This window comes from Tympanuchus pallidicinctus, unplaced genomic scaffold (assembly GCF_026119805.1).
Source record: "Tympanuchus pallidicinctus isolate F22 unplaced genomic scaffold, pur_lepc_1.0 scaffold17, whole genome shotgun sequence".
Taxonomy (NCBI): Eukaryota; Metazoa; Chordata; class Aves; order Galliformes; family Phasianidae; genus Tympanuchus; species Tympanuchus pallidicinctus.
In genome coordinates, this window is record NW_026294690.1 from 1,560,254 (window position 1) to 1,568,835 (window position 8,582).

Genomic DNA, 8,582 nt, shown 5'->3' on the forward strand with positions numbered 1-8,582 from the left:
GGCTGCTCCAGAGGTATCTCCTCCTGTACGGTGATACTGGCCCATGGCATCAGGGGGGATGTCGGTGGGATGGCAGCAGGGCTTGCGCCTTTCTGCCAGCAGGGAGCACAGCGAGGCACTGGGCTGTGCGGGTCAGCAGTGCTGACAGCCACAGTGCGTTACTCCCGCTGGTGCAGGCTTGTACGACTGCGGCATGCAGACTGTCCACCACTGCTGATGAAAATGCGCAGCTACTGGTTGCAACTACGTTGAGAAATAGCCCTTAGAAGTGCAGAATTTGCTCTATCAAACAGTGTTATTATGCTGTGTCTGGAGTAGTTTCAAAGGAAATAGGGCAGGCATTATTTTTGGAGTGACCTACCTAAATTTCTAGTCATTCCATACCCACATGCTAATGACAACGACGTGCTACCACCAAGTACTGGTGGTGAGTAAAAGATGTGAGTGGTGCTCCAGAGGGCTCCAGACTGAGGCCAGTGGGGAAGAAGCGCTGATCTGCTTGAGGGCCCTGCACGGGGATCGGGATGGCTGACTGGATGGGCAGAGCCTCAGCAACTGGATAGGGCCAAGAAGACCAAGTGCTGGCTGCTGCTCTTTGCTCACAACAACCTCAGGCAACACTACAGTGCTGCAGCACCGTGCCCAGGTGCCCAGGAAGGCCGAGGGCATCCTGGCTTGCAGCGGAAACGGTGCAGCCAGCAGGAGCAGGGAGGTGATCTTGGCCCTGTACCCTGTGCTGGGGAGGCCACACCTCAAGTGCTGGATTCTGCTCTGGGCCCCTCACTGCAAGAAAGACATGGAGGCCCTGCAGTGTGTCCGTGGAATGGCAACGGGGCAGGAAAGGGTCTGGAACAAAAGTCCCATGAGGAGGGGCAGAATGAACTGGGGTTGTGCAGTCCGGAGGGGGCTCAGGGGAGGCCTCACCGCACCGTATAACTCTGCGAAAGGAGGCTGTAGCAAGGAGGGGGTCTGCCTCTTCTCCCAGGTAGCAGCGTTGGGACGAGGGGGAACGGCCTCCAGTTGCACCAGGGGATCCCCGTTGGATCCTAGGAAAAACGTCTTTGCTGAAAGAGCGGTCGGGCACTGGCACAGCTGCATGGGGAGCTGGGGGAGTCAGCGTCCATGGAGGCGTCCCACAGCCGTGGGGATGTGGCACTGAGGGCCGTGGGCAGGTGGGGGGTGGACGGTGGGACCTGGGGATCTTAGAGGTCTTTGGCAACCACAGGGACGCTGTGATTCTGTGAATCGAGTCATTTATTGTAGCGAGAGGTAATGAGCAGCAAGCAACCAAAAGTCACGGGAACAGCTGAGCGCTTGGTTGGGACACTGCTGGAGCCACAGGCCCGGCAGCACTCAGGTGGGGCCAGGAGTGAGGGGCACTCAGGTGTCGCCCAGTGCCTTCAGCAGCACCAACACGCCGGGTTCCAGCGGGGCTGCGTCCGGCACCGGGCCCCTCGCCCTGCGCTGGCTGCAAGAGCCTCCGCCCTGCTGCCTGGGTGCCTGGGTGGGGTGTGATGGCATCACAGAGGGTGGCACGGAACGGCCACTGTGACCTGCGGGGTGCAGAACAGAGCCAAGGCTGCGGGGCCCAGGCGGAGCTCAGTGCGACTTGGTGAGGTGAGCAGGGAGGAAGGGGCTGCCTGAGGCTGCCCAGGGAGGAGGGTTCCCCAGCGCTCGGGGCCGGAGCTGAGAACTCAGCCTCGTCCCGCTTCTCCCCTAGGTTGTCACGCGGAGGAGAAAGCCTGGTTTTGCTGGGACAGACACTCTGCGAGTGCTCGCCGTTTGTGCACACGATGTCCGACGGGACTCAGGATGCCACCGGCTCGAGTGAGCCAGGTGAGAGCAAAGTATCCCTGCACGCAGCCCTCCACGGCCACCAGCCCTGCCCCTCAGCTGGCACGCTGGCACACAGCAGCCCCTGGGACAGCCCTGGGGACACCTGGCCCTGCAAGCTGCTCACTGCTGTTTCTCTCTCCTCTCCAGCATGCATGTTCTGTGGCCGAATGAACGTTGAGCTTGGCATCACTGGGAACAAATACGTTATGAAGGGGATCTATTTCCATACTTTCTGTGTGGTGAGTGACCTCACAGTGCCATCTTCCTTCCTGCAAGCAATGGCTTATGCCTTTCTGTCCTAACAAGATCACACACTTTGCTCTTCTGCAGACATTTTCCTCTGGCCTTTTACAGCGAGGAACAGATGGAAATGCACACTTCTGTAGTCAAGACCTCATTCGCACCATGAGGCAGGCAGAGCAGACGGTGAGCACCGCACCGGAACAGGGAGCTTGGTGCCAGCGGAGGCATGGCGAGCTTAGCCTGGTGCAAAGAAAGCAATCCCAGCCCTTCCAGCCAGCCCCAAGAGAAATCCCTGCTCTTGCAGACCAGCCCTGTTCAGCAGGCAGCTCTGCAGAGTGCCAGCCAGCCCTGCCCCCATCCCGTGCCCTGCACAGAGGTGCGGGGCCCGCTGCGTAGGCCCTGAGCCTGCAGCTGATGGGAAATGCTCTGCTCTTTACAGCTCTGCTTCGTTTGTGGCCAGCGCGGGGCCACCATCACCTGCGCGGAGACGGGCTGCGACCGCAGCTTCCACCTTCCCTGTGCCTCCGAGGGTCAATGCGTCACCCAGTACTTTGGAGAGTACAGGTAAGGGCTGCCAGGCATCACCTGCGAGCCTCCAAGCCCTGCTTCAGCACCAGCCAAAGAAGCGAGGAGCGCGCCGTGATGCCTCCCAGCAGCCTGGCAGAGCCAGAGCCAAGGCCTGGGGCTCCTTCCCGTTCCTCTGCCCTCCTGGCAGCACTTCTCACCTTGCCCGTCCCTCCCATCTTCCTCCAGGTCCTTCTGCTGGGAGCACTGCCCACATCAGGCAGTGGAGACAGCGCCAATGCAGGACACGACCTGCATCATCTGCATGGAGCCCGTGGGGCTCTGCAGGTCCTACAGCACCATGGTGTGCCCTGCCTGCCAACACGCCTGGTTCCACCGCGCCTGCATCCAGGTAGGAGCTCTCCCCTCGCCCAGCAGGCAGGCAGGCGCTCAGCAGCACCAGGCCTGGCTCACGCTCACACTGCTTGTGTTTCTGCTGCAGGGAATGGCTCTGCGTGCTGGGCTGCGCTGCTTCCAGTGCCCTCTCTGCCGAGACAGAGACACATTCTTAGGAGATTTGTTCAACGTGGGGATCCGAATTCCAGACAGGTTGGTGTCTTTCAGCCAGCTCTTGAGACGTTATGGCAGGCCTGGCCCTTTGCTGCTTCATGAACAGGGTGGAAATGGGGTTGGGCTGGAAGAACTGATATGGTCTGTTTCAGTCTTATTCTGGTGACACTGAGTTTTAACCACATTCTCTTTCTTATGTAACAGAACTCCAATGTGGGAGGAAAACAATGCCTATGCATCGCTGGGAAGAAGGCATGGGCTCTGTGATGCCAGCAACTGCCTTTACCCAGGTGGCAGGGAGCAGGCAGAGGAAGTGGGGTGAGTTGCCTCTGCATGGGATCGCAGCCTCACCACGGGCTGGGAGAGCACACACTGGGCACCAGAGCTGTGCCGGCGCTCCCTGGCTCAGCTCACTTTGTCCTCACGGCCACAACCCGCTGTTTTCCACAGGCCCTGGCAGCTGCTCCTCTGCAGCTCCTGCGCTGCACAAGGCACCCATCGACTCTGCTCCAACCTGAGTCACAGCGCAACAAGCTGGGAGTGCAACACCTGTGCTGGAGAGGGCATCGGTAAGAGGCAAACGGCCGCGTGCTGCTGGGCTGGGGCCAGGCGAGGCCTTGCTCAAGTCCCTTTGGCCCACCCTGGGGCTGGAGTTTCACCCCCTCACCTCTTTGCTTCTCCTTGCAGGACCCAGCACCAACTAGGATCTTGGCAGCCATAGCACCAGCCAGCAGGGACTGGGGCCATTCTGAGGCTCACCAGCATTGGAGAGCAGCAGCTCCAACACCACCAACCAGGCACCATCAGGACCAGATCACAGCTCCCAGGTGCCTGAGCTGCTCTCCGGGCAGACACGGCGGGCCAGGACTCGGAGCCGCTCGCCTCTGGAACATCGGGCTGCAGAGACCAACAGCCAGCCCCAAAGACGCCGCAGGAGCCGGTCCAGGCGGCGACGGCCAGCCTGGGGCCGAAGCCGCTCCCGGGTTCCACGTCGGGCCCGGAACATCAACCGCCGGCCCCACTGATGTCATAGGAGTGGCCGTGTGCCAGCTCCAATTGCTGTATAAAGTCACCACAATCCATCAATAAAACTGACAGTTCCATCATGCCACTGTTGGTTTGGTTCTTCTCTGCCTTTCCCGAGGTGGGCAGCTGTAGGGGCTGCAACACAGGGATCCCTTCCCCCAGCACCCAACCCATTCCTTCCTGCCCCCAGCCTGGTTCAGGCTGAGCTGGGTTCTGGCCCCGACTCCAGCAGGCGCAACGTTTCCAACACACACCGTGGAGGAGGCCAAGCTGGCAGCTGCAGCCCATTCTGGGGGTGTTTTTCTGCCATCTTGGGGATGAAATATGAATTGGTTCTGTCCTTTCGTGACTTGAGGGCATTAGAGTGCACTGTGCACCAGTGTCCACCGGCACCTCATATTTCTGTTCTGATGTGTCACGCTATCAAATCCACTCAGTCCAATATATTCTATTGCCCCTTCCCCCTCCTGGCTGGGGACTGGGCCCCCTGTTTGTTAACTCTATCATTCTTCTTCCTTGACTCACGATCAGTATCCTTAATGTTTTTGCCGTGTCCTGCAGCAACAGGAGCAATCACCTCTTTGGAGGAGTTCACCTTGGTGGTTGGTCTGTCTTGTAATTCTTTTATCCATGCTCATTGTGCCGTGACACGCTGTGTGGCTGTGTGATGGTTCCAGCACACTGTAGTTTCCCCCAAGCAGCTCAGTGCTGGAGCAGTTGGCAGCCGACGTGGTGCTGGCTGTATGGGAGGAACTGCAGGAGGATGAGCTACAGCCGGGCTTCTGGCAACAGGCAGACGCCTTCTGCTGGCACATGGAGGAGGGGGTCTTTTGTGGTGGATGAAGTCAGTGCTCTCTCTCACTGTGGTTGCTGGTTTAACCCGATCTTCACACATTCAATTATCTCCTTGCCTTGACTGCGCAATATTTGCTTTCACAAAATAAGCTCACTCAAGCAGAACTTCCTCACCTGCCTGGCATAAGGAGTTCAGTGTTTCATTGTTTGCTCCTTGGTACAAGGGCACAGGTTCTTCCTGTTTTCTAAACAAACTACACGGCTGTTCATCAATGAGCATTACCAAGCTAGTTATATCACTGCAATTCGCATCAGTATGAAGACATTCTGAGCGCACCATGGAGGTGCTGTGTGGGACTGCAGGTGAGAAGTGGTTGTAAAAAGGTGTTACGGTGTTGCTGTGCCGTGCTGCTGTGTGGCTGCACTGACGTGCTGCGGCTGCACTGTGGAGGTGCTGTGCAGGGCTACTGGGACACGGCAGCTGCAGCACAGCGCTGTGAGGCGTTACCAGCACCTCTCCATGTCCCGCGGGAGCATGGGGCACTGATGCAGGAGCGCTTCAGGCATGAGGCAGTGGTGCTGCAGCTGTGGATGGAGTGGCTGCAAGAAGAGAAGCACTGCATCCATCGGCCACGGGCCTCCTGGGTTCCCTGGTTGTGCTGTTCCTGCCCACAGCGGTTGGAGGAGATGCGGGAGCTCTGAACAGAACGAGCTGCATTTCTGCACCATTCCTGCCAAGCCTGGCAGGAAAGCTTTTCAACATACTGCAGCACATGTGAGGTGGACTTTCCCCCAGCAGCTGTCCCTGCACTAAATGCAATGGAACTGTGCTGGCATTAGCATTTCTGGGAAGTGCGAGGCTCCATTCCAGGAAAGCAAAGGAAGTGTAAGCACAGGGTTGACACGGGGAGCTGGATGTACTTCCATTTTCAGCATGCTGTCTCTTAACCCCACGGCACTGGTGTATCATTGGTGGACGTGTGGAAATGGGCTTGTGAGACTAAAAGCTCTCTGTTTGTTTGTCGTGGCAGGTCCCTTTCACTGCCTTTGTAGTATGTTGTTAAATGAATGTACTCCAAAAGCTGAGGAGTCCTGGAGGAAATGATCTCACCTAAGAGGTAAAAGGTCTAGCAGTACCCCCAAGTCTTAGCAGGCTCTGAGTGGAGCTGCAATGGTGGGGAAGTGTTATGCTGGCCCAATGGCTCACAGAAGTTATTTACCTTCTCACTCTCTTCACTAACAGCCCTAGAGCCCAGCAATGTGGAGCGAGTGCATTTCTGCAACCAGTGGTTCTGGCTACCAGTGGTTCCCCAGGGGGAGACAACATCTTCAGGAGCCCTGCTTACTGCTGCCAGATAAAGTAACTTCACATTTGAAAGTGGGGATCCAATTTAAAAGCAAAACCAAACCCCCATAAACAAACACAAATAGTACTGGTGTTACAATTCCTGATGTCCTGGAACATTTTAGGTTAACTGCACTAAAGATGTAGAGACAGGAAGGCTTGCAGACACAGATCATCTAGGCTAAACTCACAGCTCTCTTTAATCCTACACACCTCACATCAGCTTTCGCTGTGCAAAGCTATCCCTTGTGTCACAAAGCTCTGGGTGCCACAGAGCCCTCAAATCCCACATCTGTGATCTTCACGCACGATTCTGATGGACTGGTCAGTCCAGGAGAAAATGGACTGCTTACCAGGTACCAAGGAAAGACTGATCACAGAACCTGAGATCGTTTCCAAGGAAAAGACTGATCTCAGAACCTGAGAAGCCATCTGCCCCGAGTCAGATGGGACAAAGACAAGCAACACCATGCCCTCCAGCCTCTCATCGCTGAAGAAAGGGCACCGTGACCTGAGCTGCTGGTGGAGTCCTTCATAGGGCAGGAAAGGCCCTCCCAAAACCTCACCTCAGCTCACAGATTTATTCAGTTTCAGCCCCGCTATGCCTCTTGTCAGCAAGATAAGTGCAACTGGAACGCAGGTGATCTCAGGTGAGGCCCCGCTCACCCCGATCCACAGCAGTCCTGCTCATACGTGCTCAGCCCATACCTGCAACCTGGGACTTGTCTGGCCCAGTGCTCAGCCTGTAGTTCTTCCTTGACAGAGCCGTCCCAGCACCCCGTGAGGTCATTCTTCACAGGCACCAGCTCCAGAGCGGAGGTAAAACAGCTAGAACAGAACTTGCTGGGGAGGATGCTGCCACCTGAGGACTTCCCCCTTTCTCGTGGGTTCATGCACCTGGAGTAAACAACTGGGTTAAGCCAAAGAAGGCCAAGTGCACCCACTAACGCCACCACACAAGAGCCCAAAGCTGGTGACTGCTGCCAATCCTGCTCTCAGATCCACTTGTCCAACTGCCCAAAATCTTCCCAGGATTTTCCCAGTCTATCCCACGATATGGATTTGAAGGGAGGACTCTTTGGTGGGTAAGGAAGTGGCTGGTGGGCAGCGTTATGTCCAGGTGGGAGCCAGTGGCGAGTGGTGTCCCTCAGGGGGACCACCTTAAGACCAGTGCTCTTCAACATCATTGCCAATGACACATACAGTGGGATTAGCATGTCTGTGGATTACACCAACTTGGGTGGAGCAGCTGATAAAATGGAAGGAAAGGATACCATCCAGAGGAACCTGGACGAACTTGAGAAGTGGGCCCATGAGAGCTTAACAAAGTTCAGTAAGTTTAAGGGCAAGGTGCTGTACTTGGCTTGGGGCAATACCAGATTTGTGAACAGACTGGGAGAACAGCTCTTTCAGAGCAGCCCTAAGAGAAGGACCTGGGGGGTCTTGATGGACAACAAGTTCTGTATGAGCCAGCAGCTTGCGCTCACAGCCTGGAAGGCCAACAGCATCCTGGGCTGCATCAACAGAGGGGGGCAGCAGGCAGGGAGGGGATTGTTCCACCTCTGCTTTGCCCTCATGAGGCCCCACCTGGAGCACTGCGTCCAGGCCTGGAGGCCACAGTAAAGAAGGGCTGTGGGGCTGTTAGAGCGGGGCCAGAGGAGGCCACGAAGATGCTCAGCGGGCTGGAGCACCTCTCCTATGGAGACAGGCTGAGGGAGATGGGGGTGATCAGCACGGAGAAGAGAAGGCTCCAGGGAGACCTCACTGTGACCTTCCAGTACTTGAGGGGAGCTTTCACATAGGAGGGAGAATGACTTCTTACACTGACTGCTCAGTGGGCAGTGAAGCACTGGCAGTGCTGTCCAGAGCTGTGGGTGCCATCCCTGGAGGTGCCCCAGGCCATGGAGGGGCCCTGGGCAGCCCAAGCTGGGAGGCAGCCAGACCATGGCAGGGGTGGGACTGCGGGCTGTAAGGTCCCTCTCAGTCAAACCATGCTGAGATTCTGCGACGCATCTTATACAGAGTTGAAGCAAGTTGGTCTGAGACAAGTTAGGACCTTGGCAAGTGCCACGAGGAGTGACCAGCCAGGGACCTGAGCTTCTGGATGCCCTAAACAAGTAGGAGGGTGCAGCACTGCTGCCGTGCCACAGCGCATATCCACGGTGCTGCCAGCAGGTCAGAGAGAGGGCAGAGCAGCACACACATCAGCCTCTTCACCGCTCAGATCGGTGATTCGGTGCCTAAAAACAAAGCTGGCCATGCA

At 57.0% G+C, this 8,582-nt stretch overlaps 1 pseudogene; it reads left to right on the forward strand.

Moving 5' to 3' along the window:
- The first annotated feature begins 1,793 nt into the window (after positions 1 to 1,793).
- LOC128078632 (PHD finger protein 7-like) lies at positions 1,794 to 4,244 on the forward strand (annotated as a pseudogene).
- The last annotated feature ends 4,338 nt before the right edge of the window (positions 4,245 to 8,582 follow it).